Source organism: Tamandua tetradactyla, chromosome 4 (genome assembly GCF_023851605.1).
Source record: "Tamandua tetradactyla isolate mTamTet1 chromosome 4, mTamTet1.pri, whole genome shotgun sequence".
In the NCBI taxonomy this organism is placed as follows: domain Eukaryota; kingdom Metazoa; phylum Chordata; class Mammalia; order Pilosa; family Myrmecophagidae; genus Tamandua; species Tamandua tetradactyla.
In genome coordinates this window covers 55,022,996-55,040,050 of record NC_135330.1, presented here as the reverse complement: position 1 = coordinate 55,040,050, position 17,055 = coordinate 55,022,996, and the positions used below count along the sequence as shown (strand labels likewise).

The 17,055-nt window shown below is 36.6% G+C and overlaps 1 protein-coding gene across 6 annotated transcripts in view; it reads right to left on the bottom strand.

Moving 5' to 3' along the window:
• The window catches only part of NEK7 (NIMA related kinase 7), a 149,387-nt gene that overhangs the window by 119,334 nt on the left and 12,998 nt on the right, over positions 1-17,055 (bottom strand). The window contains exon 1 of one of the 6 annotated variants that reach the window (XM_077157326.1): positions 1,489-8,333. The exons of 4 other annotated variants lie outside the window; for them this stretch is intronic. The gene's annotated coding sequence lies outside the window, so the exon portion shown is untranslated. Of the gene's footprint in view, positions 1-1,488; positions 8,334-17,055 lie in introns of those variants that run through there. One more of the 6 variants, XM_077157330.1, reaches the window with a different exon arrangement.

The window sequence follows — 17,055 nt, the reverse complement described above, 5'->3', positions numbered from 1 at the left end:
GGAAGACCACTCATTCAATTGGCTGTATATCAAAACAATGAAAGGGGGCATGTAAGTAACTAACCAGATGAGGACATCTGGACCCCTGCTGTGCACTGCTACTGCTGTTCCCATTGCTGAATGTATACTTGGTAATGTTATTTGACATATTTGTACTGCAAATGCTTATAAAGTCTAAGGTACATTTTCTCAATCTGGAAGATGTCCTTTTAGAGAAGAGATAGCAAAGCAAGTGCATAACAGGCCATCAGCTATAAAGTTTTCTCCCATAAACAATATAGAATTCTAAAAGAAAAAGAAATCATAACCTTGATTAAGGACTTCAAGGCAACAAGAGTATTGAAAGATGATTGTCTCAACAGAATTGCCCTGGATAGCCAATGAAAAAGAAAAGGGCTACTGGGAACCAGAAGTTTACAGTAGATTCTCACCAACTGAATTCAGTTGTTGCCCCCTGTAGGACAATGGGGGCTGTTCTAGAGACTGTGACTATAACTAAATTACCTGCAGAAACTGACAATACCTCTATGCCATCACGTATACTGCTAATGCCTCTGTCTCAATCCCTTTAGAAGAGAAGATCAAGATCGGTTTACCTTCACCTGGCTGGAGCTTCAAAGCATGTGACTGCACTGCTACAGGGTACTTGAATTCTCTTGCTACCTGCACCAGTGCAGAGATATAGAATAAAACGCTCTCCTTTCAGGAATGACTTGGTTCTACTACACTGATGAAATCGTGCCCGTTGATAGCCTCCAATAAAGAACAGGTGATAATGGCTTGATAGCAGACATTCACATGAGAGCCCAGGGATGGTTCATTAATGTTGGTAAGACACAGAAACTAGCCTGGCAAGTCAAATTCTTGGGGACAATGTGGGCTGAAGCTCAAAGATATAACTCTGAGACAGTAAAGCAAAGTTCATTTTATAGCCCCCAGTGACCAAAAAGGAAGCCTGGTGCTTAACTGAGCCGTTTGGGTATTAGGGGAAACATGTGCCTCACCTAAACATTTAGTTGAGCCCTATGTACAACCTGACCAGAAAATCTGATGAACCTGATCAGCAGGCAGGGCTCAAGGCAGAGGTGAAGGGAGTGTCACAGCAGCCCTACCCTTAGGGCCTGAAACCTAAAGGACCATTTTTAACTACAGGTTTCTGTACCTAATAACCATGCTGGATGGCAAAGAAAAGCAGCCTCTGTCCGGAGCCATCCCTTGGGTTCTGGACATACCACCTTCTAAAGTAGCTATCAGCTACACTACATCTGAAAAACAACTGGCCTGCTAAGGGGCACATGGGAGACCAATGCCTTATAGAGGACCTTCAGGTAACACTGCACCCAGATATTCCCATCTTGGGTTGGATCACTTAGATGCTAATAACAGTCAAAAAGGCACAACAGTGTTCTCTTATTAAGTGAAAATTATATATTGAACAAACAAGCAAGTCTATACCCACATGTGTATACTCCTTAGTTGCTGCCATACCTTATGAGTTTGAATACTCCCCTTGGTTCCTCACAGACTCTTCCTTTGTCTTCCTAGGGGCCCTCCTCCAGGAAGTTCCTAAGGATCCTTTGGCGTGTTTATCGACAGCTCAGACAAACATAAAGCTGCTGGTGTCCACTGGGCTGCAGTAACCATCCAGCCATAATAACAACTCTAGAAGAGTGTGCCAGTTTAAAGCTATTATGTACCCCAGAAAGGCCATGTCCTTTAATTCTAATTCAATATTTCTGGTGGGATCTTTTTTATTGTTTCCATGGAGATGTGAGCCATCCAACTGTGGGTGGTAACTTCTGATTAGATGGTTTCCATGGAGATGTATAACTACCCATTCAAGGTGGGGTCACTTACAGAACTCTTCAAGAGGGAATGATTTTGGAAACAGCTCAGAGCCAACAGAGACCACACAGCCAGAAATCTTTGGAAATGCAGAAGGAAAACATCCCCAGGGAAACCTTATGAAATGAGGAAAGAAAGCTAGCAGTCATGGTCATGTGTCCTCCCAGCTAAGAGAGAAACCCTGAACTTCATAGGCACTTTCTTTGAATTAAGGTATTTTTTTCTGGATGCCTTAATTTGGACATTTTCATTGCCTTAGAATTGTAAACTTGCAACTTAATAAATTATCATAAAAGACATTCCATTTCTGGTATATTGCATTCTGGCAGCTCACAAACTAAAACAAAGACCAACGGCAATAAGGATGGGTCAGCCCATTTAACTGAATTGAAATTATAAGCCTTGTCATACAATACTCCCAAAGACCAGCAAAGCTATAGTTTCACCAACTTTTAGGCTATGACTAGTAGTCTAGCTATCTGGTGGGACACCTGGGTGATGACTGACCAGTAGATTAAAGACAGACCTCTATGGAGCTATAGTGTCCTGTAGTCTGACAAAACATTTATGTAAGTCATGTGAATGCTCATATGAAGGGGTTCATCCCAGATAAGACTGAATGGAACAATGTGGCAGATCAGACCTGCAAAGCCCAGGAAAGGAGCATGATTACCCACTGACGGTTAGTTTCTGGTGTCAACTGGGCCAAGTGATTATGCCCAGTTGTCTGATGAGGCAAGCACTGCCCTGACCATTATTGCAAGGATATTTCATGGCTGGTTGATGAACTGGAAGGCTGGTATATTAAATTATCAGTCAGGTGACTGCATCTGTGGCTGATTATATCTGCAATCAACTAAGACATGCAAGAATCAGTTGAGGGCTTTTACAGGAGGAAAGAGGCTTACTGCTTCTTCAGTCAGTGAGCCTCTCCCGTGAAGTTCACCCAGACCCTTCATCGGAACTGCCAGCTTCACAGCCTACCCTGCTTTTTTTGGATTCTTCCATTCCCATGGTTGTGTAAGACACCTTTATAAATCTTATATTTAAAGATATCTCCTATTGGTTCTCATCATCACACTTGCACAGCAATTTTGTCACCATAACCCAATGGGCTCACAAAATGAATCTCTATTTGTATATCAAACAGGCAAAAAAAATAGCCTACAAAGATTATAATACCTGTTAGCAACTGACTTGCTTTTCTAAAGGTAAGTAAGGACATCTGTGCTGGTTTGAAGCTTTTATGTTCCCCAGAAAAGCCATGTCCTATAATCCTCATTCAATATTGCTCAGTAGAACCTTTCTGATTATTTCCATGGAGATGTGGCCCACCTAATTGTGAGTGGTAACTTTTAATTAGGTGGTTTCCATGAAGATTTGTCTCCACCCATTCAAGGTGGGGTACTTACTGGAGCCTTTTAAAAGGGGATTACTTTGGAAAAGCTAAGCCAGCAGAACCAACAGAGCCCATGCAGCCAGAGAGCTTTTGAGATGAAGAGAGAAAATGCCCCCAGGGGAGCTTCATGAAACAAGAAGCCAAGAATGAAAGCTAGCAGAGGTCACCACTTGTCCTCCCAGCTAAAAAAGAAACCTCAAATTTCATGGGCCTTTCTTGAGTAAAGATTACCTCTTGTTGGTGCCTTAATTTGGACATTTGCATGGCCTGAGAACTGTAAACTTGCAACTTAATAAATTCCCCTTTTTAAAAGCCATTCTCTTTCTGGTATATCACTTCCAGCAGCTTTCAAACTAAAACAACACCTAACTGAAGGGGTGGGTCCTGCCCTGTCCTGACAAACAGTCTACATCAGGACCCTGCCACCATTTTGTGGCCACTTCTAGTGTCTAAGGGCCATTAACACTTATTTCAGCTATGGAGTTGCCATACTTGTGAAAGTATCAGATTCTGGCCACACCATAATAGCAACTGAGATCAAGCTCTACCATGTTTTGGGGTATCTGAACCACTGACTATCAAATGCTGGCATGCCACTTAGAGCAAAGGGGACCCAGCAGTGGGCCAATACACACAACCTTCAATGAAGTTTCATGCCCATTGTCACTCTCAGGCTGCTGTCATCATCAAGAAAATGCAATGGACCTTTAAAGATTTGAGTGTAAAAGACTGTTGGAGAGAGACCACAGTACGGTGGTCCACACATCTCAGTTAAATAGCCAGTTACAAATGGATGTTCCCTGCAACAGAAAATCAGGAAAGTAGGTGGGGAATGGGGTGCCTGACTCTACATATCCACAATTCTGCCATGACAATCCCCAACCACTTTTTCCCACTGACTTTAGCCCCTGGGAAGCCTAACTGGTCTCAACTTATGATAGCAGTTAGATAACTGCTAGGGAGGTGAATCCAACCTGTTGTTGGTACTACCACCTAGTTTCAGTTTTGGTGTTTTTTATGAACCCTAAAATACCCCTACAGTGTCCTACACAATCAGCAATATGGGATATCATGGACTGTCCAAGTTTTACCACCGTGCCCCATTCCCATTACTCCTGTCCCATGGACACAGGCTAGGATACAAGTAGAGGATATTGGGTGAAGGGAGAAGTAGAAGTAGAGGAAGTAGCCTCTACGTGGCTTTAGAGGGATAACAACAACCCTGGCACCTGGAGAGGGAACAGTTCACAGCACAGGAGACATGGAGAAGAGGTAACAATTAATATTCACTTTGTCCCCTAGATTCAGCACTGCAGCCTAGCAAAACAATCACATGGTCCACGTGCTGAACTGTTTGTCATCTCCATCCACGTGCTAGGGGAACAGAAAAACTAGTGTGAGCATACAGGTTCTAAAGTATTCTGCCATGGCTCATACCATCAAAGGTTGCTCCTAAATGTGGAATGTTCTCCCCCATTGCACAAGTCATAATGGATAACATACTGGCCTTTAACTATGTCTTGGCTAAATAGGTTATGTATGAATGAACACCACTGGTCTGGTGAAATAATCCACACATGCCATAAGACAGTTAAGTGACTACCTGAAAGAAAGCCTAATAGTACCCTCAGGGACTTTATGTAATTGGCTAAGTCTAGAATTCTGGGGTACATGGCTGAAAAGAAAACTGTAGACTGTTCTCATCCTGTTGATAATAGTCCTAATCAAGTGCTATACGAGATAAATTGAATAGCTAAATAAATGGATCTCTGCTTCTGACAGTACATCTAATTAGAGTTGCTAATAGGGTGGCATATTTATGTGAAAATTTGAGTTTAGCCAATAATGTACCAGGGCAAGAAGTGAACTATTGGAAGAGGTTGACAGTCATGGGCATCAAGCAAGTGCCCATACTTGGTGCCCAAACTTACCAAGAGCACCAAATAGCAACATCTAATCATCCTCTTTTCTTAAGCCACGTCTGTAGCTAGTTACATAGGCAATGGGTCAAGGCAACCACGGAATGACTACCATGCAACTCCTTGCTCTCCCAGTGAGGGTAACAGGCTTGCTTACTGCTTGATTCAAAAGGTCCTTCGCCCTGAGCTTCTCAGCTGTGACCCAACTCATTGCAAACACAGCCACCATCCAGGCCTTTCACATCTCTCTGCTGGACTTATAGACAAGACAAGCAGAGCTACTAGGCTGATGCTCCTGGTGTTCTGCTCCTGGCAGTAATGAACTGTCTTGCTCTGATAACTGAGTCTCACACTGCACATTCAGGACCCACAGGGCTGTAGCAAGCCAACTAGTATGCTTGCTCTGTCATCTCCTATGGTCTTAGTAGTCGTGGACAGGCTCTATAAGGTCCAACTTCTTCTTTACACAGTATCCGGGCATTTCAAACATTTAAAGGTAAAGGGAAGTACAAACAAATCACCATGTTTAGTTTGATGGAGTTTATATTCTTTTTCATCAAACAGCACAAACTGATACGCCATGAGATGAAAAGGTCCTTAACAACAAAGGCTAGATTCCTCTCAATCTCCCATTATGTCTAGCGCAGTTCTTTTTCAACAATAAGCCTTGTTAAGGTACAATGAATAACTTAAAAACTATCACTTTGTTCATATTTTACTGAGTCATTAAAGTGTGTGAAAGTTACAAGTATATGGTTAGCACGGGACAGAAAAAATCTTTAAAAGTAACATTTTCTAAAATCTGGAAAACAGAAGTAATATTCCCAAAAAATAATCCTAAAATCCCTGCATCATTTTATTTCAGAATGCTTAATTACTTGTAATCTATATAGAAGTCAAAACCACAGACCTGGCAGCAAGAATACCCACTCGTAACCATAATCCTGGACTGTAATAGGAGAGCAAGCATACACAAGAAATCAATCACTCACTCAAGCACAAACATACACGCATTCATGTGCATGCGTGCATGTACACACATACACTTATTCACACCCATTACTTCTTACCACAATTCAAAGCCTAAGTAATGAAAAAGTCTCATCCATTTAGAAAGAGGTCAAAACAGAGCTGCTTTTTATTTTATATGATTTAAACAGAAACAAAACATCCAAAATAAAGAAACAATTATTAATTTAAGTTCAAGAACACCTTCCTAACTAAAAGTTGACCATTATTACTATTATGTACCTCTCTGAATATTCTGAGATTTAGTCGTGCAAAATGTTCATTACATTTTAGATTTAGATGTTGACTATTCTGATATCCTCCTATTGACTTCTCTGTTGCCTATCTTTTGATTATTTCACTTCTTTATTAGTATTTCTATCAATCAAAGGTAAACTTGAAGACCATCTACCCAGATTTTGTTTCTTAATACATTAAACCTTTTTTAATGTCAAAGTCATTTTAAAATTGTATACTTTATCACTTTTTTTCTATTAAGATAACAAACCTAAGATCCTACAAATGAAATTATGTCATTAATTGACAAAAGTTTAATGAGATCTCTACTTTGATTCAATCACTTACCCTCCTACATGCTTTACCCTGTTAAAAAAATTTATTTCAAATTCAATTTATGGATTAGTCCATAATGTAGGCGAAATTTTTCAAGCAAACATTTCTTTCGTAATGTCACTGAATGAATTCAGAGTCATACAACCCTACATGGTTAGAATTTTATTTCTTTTAAATTCTTCAGTACTCTTACCAGTGTTATTGAGGAGATTCTCAAAAACACACATGTAGGGTGAAATCATTTGAATATGACCTAGAGGATACAATTCTTAATCCAGCTTTGTCAAGAACTTGCTTTATAATGTCCGGCCAATTCCTGAGCCTCAGTAACCTCAGATACTAAGTAAGGCTATAGAATTACAAGAGCGCCAAAGTCCCTTTCAGTCTCAAAAGTCCACTGTATTCTAATTTTATAAATAAATAAATAATATAAATTCAGAGTTTATCGACATTTTGTTTCAAGTGGAGCACCTCCAAACAAGGGACTTTGAGGTCCAATAGACTAGTTACCACCCCAAACCAAAGTCTCATAGAAAATACATGATTAATTCTGAAAAGATTACTTACTAAAAATCTTCACAAAAAGAGAGAATTATTGAAAAACAGTCAATGGTCAATTAATTTGAAATCTAAAAACAACACAAAGGATAATGTTGTGAATTGCTTAGAGTGACATATAAAGTATATGGGTGACTGTACAAAAAACGAAGTTAATACTTCTGGGTTTGCTGTTATTGTTTTCAGCTCTATTTAAAGATGATGCAGTGCTCTAAGATTCCAATTTATAATTATTTACTTCATCAAAGTAGCATGGGAATTATGATGTGTTTAAAGTGGGAAAACGATGTAAAATGGGTGACCACCTCAGTTTAATAACTTGTTCCATTTAACTTTTCCCATAAAGACATTTCCTTTACATTAAAAAAAAGCTAATCATTTTATGAAAGTATATTTAGGGCATCATTTCTTGGGGTATTTTATTCACAGTTTTTCTATCATAAATAAACACTCAAAAGCATGTGACCTATAAATCCATTACTATTCACACTTTCAGTAAAATGAAAATATGAAGGTAATTGATTTAATAAGACGGTGATCTTATTTTCTGAAAGAAAACATTATATGTGCTGTTATACAAAATATTCCATGTGAATTTCCACTTTGCTTTGATAAGCAAAAACAACGCATTTGACTAAGAGATTATGATAGTTATAAAAAATTATTACAAGGTCATAGTCTTCAGCAAGAAAATGCTGTATTGAAAGGGGAACATGTGTTAACAACAAAAAAAATTTATGAATTCTAGCCCTGATTCTACCACCACCCCGGAAAATACAAACTTAAGAAATCCACTTGCCTTTTCAATGCCCTTTCTATACCATTCGTCAAATGAGGAAAAGCTTTCCCATTCCTCAAACAAATGATGTAAAAAGAAAAGAAACCTTACCCAAATCTCTTCTTTAATATTTTACCTGGCTATACAGTTAAAGCATCAGATTTCAGTATACATCTGAATAAATTACTTCAGAATGAGTAACAAAATGTTAGCAAAATTAGAATCAATACTGATTCTAAATTATGACTCACCTGTATTACTGATTAATTTTCTCTCTAATGCAGACTTTTAAATATTAATTAAAATTGCAAGCTTATTTTTTAACTAAAAACATAAAAGAAAGATGAAAAGATCATGTTTCTCTAACGCCATAATTTTTAGTTTCCAAATTTTATGTTTATATATACTCTTACATAAAATGAGCACTCATACGCTTTATAGACATATTACACATTAAATTTTTTACTTTTCAAAAAGCTTCCAAAGGTATTTTCTCATAACACTGGAATGAGTAGGAAAGAATTTCCAAGTTACAGATGAGAAAACTTAAAGAAGTAACAATAAATGTCCAAAATAACATAAGGAAAATAGAACTCGGGTTTCTTGACTCTTACATATCAGTATTAAGCCCAGCCCATTTTGTGGGCATTTACACACAAACACATACACAAGCCGTATGTAACAGCAGCGTCTTCCTGGCACTAGAAAGATGGCAGAAATTAGCACATGAACAAAATTTTCTCAAACTCCATAAAGCCACAATTCAAGGCAGGGTTTCAAGGACAAAAAAGGCCACCCTCAAGACCGCAGAAAAACTGTGTTTAGAACAAAACCTAACCACATCCTGTAAAGTTCTGAGCCAGCCCTAGGTCTCCAAATCCCTTGATTTTTCCTACATGAAACTTCTGACATTACTGGGGTCCTCCAAAAGCATCTTGCCCTACTAAGGATAATCCTTCTGGCAAGGAAAATTCTTTTTTAAACAGCATGTATGATTTACTAGTCAAGAATCTTTATAAATTCCCTTTCACCATTAGACCAAATTTTAATTCATCTTTAGAATTCAAGGCTTGCTAGATAAACAAAAAAAGCAAACATAACGACCTCTCCCAAAGAGTTTTGAAAAATCATGTATGTTTTACATTTAAAAAAATTTTACATGTAGAAAAAACATCCATTTTAATCTAAAAATTACATTAAGGATATGTTTTTAAATAATGTTTTCATTTAACAAATAGTTATAGAATATCTAAAAATGCAAGGTTCTGTATTAGAATGGGTGATAAAATATATAAAAATTACATCTCTCTTATCCTTAAAGAGCTTAAAATGTAGCAGGTAAAGACAAATAAGGACAAAGTTCAAGGAATTACAATAAATTATGATATTGACTTTATTCTGTTTCAAATGATAGTCCTAATATTCTAAGAGGCTTTCCTTTTCAAAACAGGGAGGAGAGGGGTGTCAAATTATATAAAACGCTTTCTTGTTCTACAAAGCTTATGGTACTAGTTTTCTTATTAAACCAAATGAGGCAATACGTAACTTATTGCATCTCTTTTATTAAACCATCATCATAGTCCTCAGAAAAACTTTCCTTGGTCACGATTGATGATCCTTTAAAAGTACCATTAGTTTTAGTTTTATTATAAATTTATGCATCAATATTCATAAGTGTTTCCAAAACACTTTAATGCTCTTTATGAATCCCAAGAGTTGTTAATCGGTATTCCACAACAAAAATAAGTTTTAAAAAGGGAGAGGGATTCAAATAAATCTATAAAATAATGGGTTAAAAAATGTCAAGTAGATTTCCTTACTAAAAGACTTCTCAAGAATCTTAATATGCTAAACTGCACTGTCAATTTCTGGAACAGTACCCTATCCAGCTTTTTCCAAACTTGTCTAGACACAGAATTCTTCCACACAACTCTGGTAATCTGTTGAGCATAGCTTAGTCAATATTTTATCTAAATTTTTCTCTTTTTGTCCAATTTTTGGCTAGTTTAAGTATTAGGAGTATACTAACTTGAGAGTATAAATTGGAAGATTTTCCCATTCATTTAATTTTAAAATCATGCCTAGAAATCCTATTGTGAAGGCAACTTACATAATTTTAATTTTTTCATAGTTATTGATTTATTCAAATTACTACCTCTTGAGTCAACTTATAAAATTGCTCTTTTTCATATTCAATGACTTAAAATTAAATTCTACTTTGGAATTCATATTACAACTTGTGATATGTTAGTTTATATGTCAACTTCACTAGGCTATAGGAGCTAGTTATTCAATCAAGCACTTATCTCAGTGTTACTGTGAAGGTATTTTACAGATGTTATTAACATCTACAATCAGTTGACTTTAAATAAAGGAGATATTCTTGATAATGCAGATGGGCCTCATGCAATCAGTTGAAAGGGCTTAAAAGCAAAACTGAGGTTTCTTTAAAGAACAAGAAATTCTTCCTCAAGACTGCAGCATCAACTCCTGCTCAAGAGTTTCTGGTTCTCTTTCGTGGAGAACCTCGACGGAGACTCTTGAATGTAGTAGTCTCACACAGGTTAGGAAAGGAACTATCATGCCATTACTCTTTCCTTTTCCCCAATACTCCATCCCCAAGTTCTCAGCTGATAGGTTTTATAACTACAGTCCCTCTTTCTAAATTATTTTCTGGCATTCTGCACTATTTCCAGTATTGCATAATAACTATTTAGTTTTGCTTCTATATTTAATGGGTATTTCAGTTTGCTAAAGTTGCTGGAATGCAATATACCAGAAATGGATTGGCTTTTGTAAAGGGTATTTATTAAGTTATAAATTACAGTTCTAGGGCCATGAAAATACTCAAATTAAGGCACCAAAAAGAGGACAGCTTTTCAGTGAAAAGGCGACCGCAGCCAGGACACCTCTGACAGCTTATAGGCACATGGCTGGCATCTGAGGTTCTTGCTCCTGGTTCACTGCTTTCAGATCCTGAATCCAGTGGCTTTCTCTCCAAATGTTTGTGGGCTCTGACTTGGTTTCTCTGGGGCAAACTCTGGACTTCATCTCTTAGCTTCCCGTGACTCACCCCAGGTTCTGGCTATTTCTGTGAGTCCTTACTTAGCACCCAGGGTATTTCTCTCTTGCTCCTCTAGGCCATGAGTGGGTTCTCTTAAAGGATTCCTGGAAAATGGATTAAGACCCACCTTGAACAGGTGGGGTTACAATCCAATCATAAGGTCCCACCCACAATTGGGTGGGCCACATTTCCATGGAAACAGCCTAATCAAAAGGTTCCACCTTAAACAATAAAAGAGCATGGCTTTTCCAGGGTACATAACAGTTTCAAACCAGCACAGTGGGTTTCAAAGCTTATTGCCAATATTTTTCTACAGAGATAGCCCTTTGTCAAACTCTCAATTTTTAACTCTTCTCCCACAGCACATATTCAAGTAATATTTTGTAAAGGGCATATATGTGATAAATTTTCTCTAAACCTTGCAAATCTAAAGATATTATTCCACTGCCATTATACATAAGCAATAATTTGGATCCACAGACAGTTATTTAGCCACACCATTTTGCTCTCTTCAGACCTTTGAAGTAAATTGTTTCATTACTTTTGGCATTTTGTGATATCAGAACTTCGGTCCCTTCCAATTTCTTGGGTGAAAACACTAGTTTCAAGGATTATTTTCATTACTTACTAACTAAAACTGCCTATTCACTACTACTTAATCTAGCACTTGCTTAAAATAAATCAAGCTAGCACCGTAAGTTACTACCATAAGGTACTAACCAAAAAGGCTTGATAAGGAAATTATCTAGTTTTTACATTTCAATACAAAATGTACCTTTTGCTCTATGATCAATAAGCAATTCTGCTGACGTTCTCACTTAAGTTTCCTTTAGCAGTAAGTTCCCTGATTATTTAAATCAATAATCATGCATTTTCAGCTGGCACAAAACCTGCTTCCTACATACTGATGATTTATAAACCTGCAACTCCAGAATCTCATTTCTCATTTGATTCTCTCTGCCTGATATGCCAAGCCAACATTTCTAAAGCCTTGAACATGCCAAGCTCACTCTAATCTGTATTCCATTTCTTAGTAAATGACATTGTTACCTAGTCATCCTTAATAGTCCCTGGGTCGTATGAACCCCTTCACCTCCAATAAGTCCTCAATTCCTATTAATTCTACCTCCCAAAATCTCTGCTTATGACCCAGCCCCGATTATCCTTACTACTATTATATGCTATTAGTTCTCTGCCTAGCTTTCTTGACTATAATCCCACTCTAATATACTCACCATAATGATCTAAAATGAAAATCTAATTATACCATGCCTCTGCTTAAAACCTTTTAATGAATGAAACACAATTTCCTTAGCCTGAGTCTTACTTGCCAGCCCTTCATCCCATATAAATCCTATACTCTGACCTTAATGAACCACTTACACTTCCTCCAAATGCCAGGCTATCATGTCCATGTGCCTCTGACACAGGCTGTGCCATCTTACTGAAATGTCCTTCTTAACTAATCTGCCCAGCCAATCTTGCTTGATACTCAGGTAACCCTTTGTAAAATACCTCTTTAAGTATTTGGTTCAGAGTATTATAATTTATCAGTTGCCTGCCCATCTGAGGTCATACCCTTAACTACACTAGCAACTACTACTTAAGAACAGAATCTGTTTCTTCTTCATTTTTATACCCCCAGTACATATTAGGGTCCAATAAATACTTGTTCAATAACAAACAAATCTGGAAATCAAGAGGTTATAAGGGATACAGATCTAACAATTAGGAACTTCTTAGTTCAAATTCAAACCAGTATCTACTTTTGAGTGAATCAAGACAAGATATCCTCCCTGTGACTCAGTCCATTCCCCTCTAAAGGAAAGTTCATAATGAATACACAACATGTAATGACAGAGCAAGGCCTCAAATCCAGATCTCAAGACAACAAATACAGAACTCTTTCTATTGTAAAGGAACAAATGAAAGAATAAAGTAGGATACTTCTTAAAAGTATTAAGTGGTACACAAAAGCAAGATAGTATTACTTCTTCTGTATACCTTTATAGAAGAATTTCCTATGAGGATGTGAAAGACACATGATCCCTAGTCAGCCCTTTCAAAGAAGTTTGTCCAAGGATCTTTTGAAAAACTTTATCTTTGTTTAGGTTAAGTATGGGCATAGGATGCAGTTACAAACAATAAATTTCCCTTATGTTTCTGCCATATCTTTCAGTTACTCACATAGCAACAACTAAAGCCTAGCCAAAGCACATGATTACTAACCCAAGCAATACTAGAAAAATCGTGGCAATCAAATTGTAACTATTCATAGCAAAACACCAATATAATACAAAGAGCTGAGATAGATTGTTCCCATCTTTCAAACCAGATTATAAAAAGTTCTACAGACTTCCTTATAATAAATAATTCATAATATTCTATCATAACAAAGCTAATAAAGCACTATGGAATACAAACTAGCTCTCAGAGATACTCTCATTAGTATAAATTATTTATTGTAAGGTCATTTATTTTAACAGTCTTTGGTCTGAACAAGTATGTACTAACCAAAAAGTCACCACAAAAAAATGAAAATAAATCATTTAAATAAAAAAGAGGGGAAATGTAATGTAATTTTCTAAACTAACACATGGTTTTATAATATCCTTTTAAAATGCTTCACTGCTCATTTTTATTCATCCAACAAACAATTTTTGGACATCTACTTCTATTTCAGATACTATCTCATTCAATAATTTCACATGAACTTCCAAAATTATCTTTTCTTTACATTCTACAGTTTATAAACTATAAAATAGTTTTAAAAGCTTTCCAATTACTCTTTTGATTCTCCTAAAAACCAGACAAGGAAACTGGCCTTGAGCTAAGTGATAAAGCAATTACCTCATACTCAGGTTTTCTAATTTCCTCTTCAGTGAATTTGTCTACTAACTCTCACATAGCACTGGTAGCATCTGAATTAGTCATAATAAAAGAGTTTATTTAATGGATAACTAGGTTAGTAGGTTGTAATGTTTAACAAAACAAATCTCGAATGTTGCCACTTCTGACAACAATTCATATTTCTCTCTGCTCCTGCCCCGACACCTCCCCCACTTACCCCTGCAAAAAAGAAAGCCATGATAATTGTATCTTTGGATTTTATGGGTTCTTGCATAGATTTCCAATGCAAATTATGATTAAGAAAAGTAAAAATTAAGAAAGGAGGGGAACAAACAAGTATGTAGAAGCTAATGACTCACAGTTACAAAAAAACCATTCTAGCCCTTAATAAGAGTTTTCAGTGTACTTATAAGGCAAATCATAGCTAAATTTTATGCTTTAAAATTTACTTTCTGGAAAACAAATTCACTTACTCTTATATTCCTCATTATATCACCAAACTAAACTATTCTTTGATGTATTAAGCAAAGTGAACCTAGGCAGCTGCTGAGCAAACTTTTTCTCCAAACTCTGCCAAATAAGTTCAATCCTAACCTGTACCATCTTGCAACTCCTTTCTTGCTCTTTTGATCACAGGCCATAAAATCATGTCAAACTGTATGCAAATGTCTTTTAACATACAAACATGTATACTAGAAACAAATGTACTTTCTTTGGCACACTGATCATATGAAACAATGATTTTTTTATGGAGATATAATTTAAAGAATATATATTATAATTTTTAATGGATAGTAAGAATAACAAATATACTGTTATACTGATTAAGCTATCCAGGATGTTATATGAGAGAGTGTTATAAAGGATTCTGACCAAAGAGCTGAAAATCTAGTTAATAATAACCACAGACTTCTGGACACCCACAATGAAATTATACAATTAATATCTAATTAAAAAGTTTTCAGAAAACTTCTGGACCTGTGAAAATCCATTTCTCTAACAAAAGAATGATGAAACCTTAGAAAGATGGTATAAAATATCTAGCTTTTAAACACAGATTTATTAAAGATGGAAACTGGCTTAATTGGGGGTTCACAAAAAAATACCTTCCATATAATAGAGTTAAAATCAGACAGCAACCTAAGTTAACTTTTAGTTTCTTCCAGTATTCACTGGATATTTATTTGCCTTTTAAAGCAACTGCCCTTTTAAGTGAGCAAGGATGAATCCTTAACACATTTCCCTAGACAGGCTCATATGCCACTACATAATGGGCCATCCCCTCTACAGCGATGACACCAGGCTCTACTACAAGACAGACCTTCTACTGAGCTCAAGATCCATACAATCAACTGCCCACTGGATTGTGTGACCTATATATACCACAATATCCCAAACTGGACACGAGAGATGATTCTCTCCTATACTTCCCACTACCACATCCCCTACCCACAAAACTATTTAACTTGATGAGTTAGAATGAATGTGGATTTAATAAGAATTGAGGGAGTTATTCTGGACTCTCTGCTTAAACAGTAGGAATTTGCATTCTAAGCTGATCTAGAGAATATTTCTTCTCCTTTGTTCTTCAGCGTTAGACACTATGACAAAACTTTATAATATAGAGGCAAAACTGATATTTCCATGTATCTTAGAATATTTCAATTTCTATGTTTCCTAGCAAACAAGTAGGAATTCATACAATTTTGATATTCATTTGATTTGTAGGAACTTAACTCAGGGGAGGACTCATATGTCTGTCTTAGCACCAAGATGACATCTAAAGCTAAGATGCAAGTCTATCTTGTATAAAGATATGAGGAGACTTCCAAAACCATCTTAGGGCAAAGTATATTCCTACTAATTCTCATGATCATGCTTCCAATGCTTATGAAAAATTAGCAGAGAGTTAAAACTGAAAAAGAATTAGTAAATGCATCAATAGACGGAGACATTTTACCTCTTTATGTTAGGTAAAAGGTGGCCACAGTACCGCCCCCATCGAGGCAGCAAGAGCTACGACCATAAACAAAATGTGCAAGAAATTTAACCCTAATGTCTTTATTTTATCCCATTTCAATAAGGAGCCACAGCTACTCAAAGCTGGTGGAGGGGTTGGAGGATGTGAGAAAAGAGTCCTAGAACTGGATATAAAAATATCATCTACTCAAGACCCCAGGCTGAACAGATGATGTGGGCTACCCTGGATTCCTCCTGGCTCTTATCTTCTCCTCCAACTGATTCATTATGTTTTTAATAAGCACAACCAATGTGTCTGCCACAGAGTGGCAGGAATACAAAAAGAACCAAAGCAATTCTGACCTCTCGAGTTATTCACAGGGAAGATGTAAATAAACAGACTTTTATAATACAAAGATGCAAGCATTATGACAGATACCATTTAAGGGTGCTGCTACTATAAGATGTCATAAGAAGGATGCCTAAGCAGGCTGTTCAGGTCAGGAAAGGTCTTCCAGAGAAGACACTCAACTTCAATCTTAATAGATGTCTGGGAGCCAACCAGGCAGAAAAAAGGAGACAAACATTCCAGACTAAGAACAACTAGGGAAGTGCAAGTAGCTCCATAAAACAGAAGAATGGGATACAGTAGAATCAACAGGCAAAGGCCAAATCCTAATATATTTTTAGATACTAAGAGACTGGATATTATTTAGAAGACAATAATCACAGGATTTTAAGCAAGGGGAAAATCTATCTAGAAACAAAGTGGAAGGTATTAAGATGTTTCTAAAGAATTAGTTAATTAATTAAACAAACCCTAAATGTTAAAAAGGGAACAAAAAGGATACTATTTATAGAAAAGACAAAATCCCTTTTCTTGGTAATTTTAGAGTACCATGCTATATCACTGAAGTATGAATTTTCAAGTTCAAATTTACATCTTTTCCTTAAAACGTCTCAGAAACCAAACTTATCTTAATGCATTTTTTTAACAAATTTATGTTTAAGGTCCCCTTTACGATAATCTTGATTCTATTTTGATGCTATTTCCTGACCTGCCATCAAAGCACTATAGCTCTTATGGCCATTAAAATAAAAA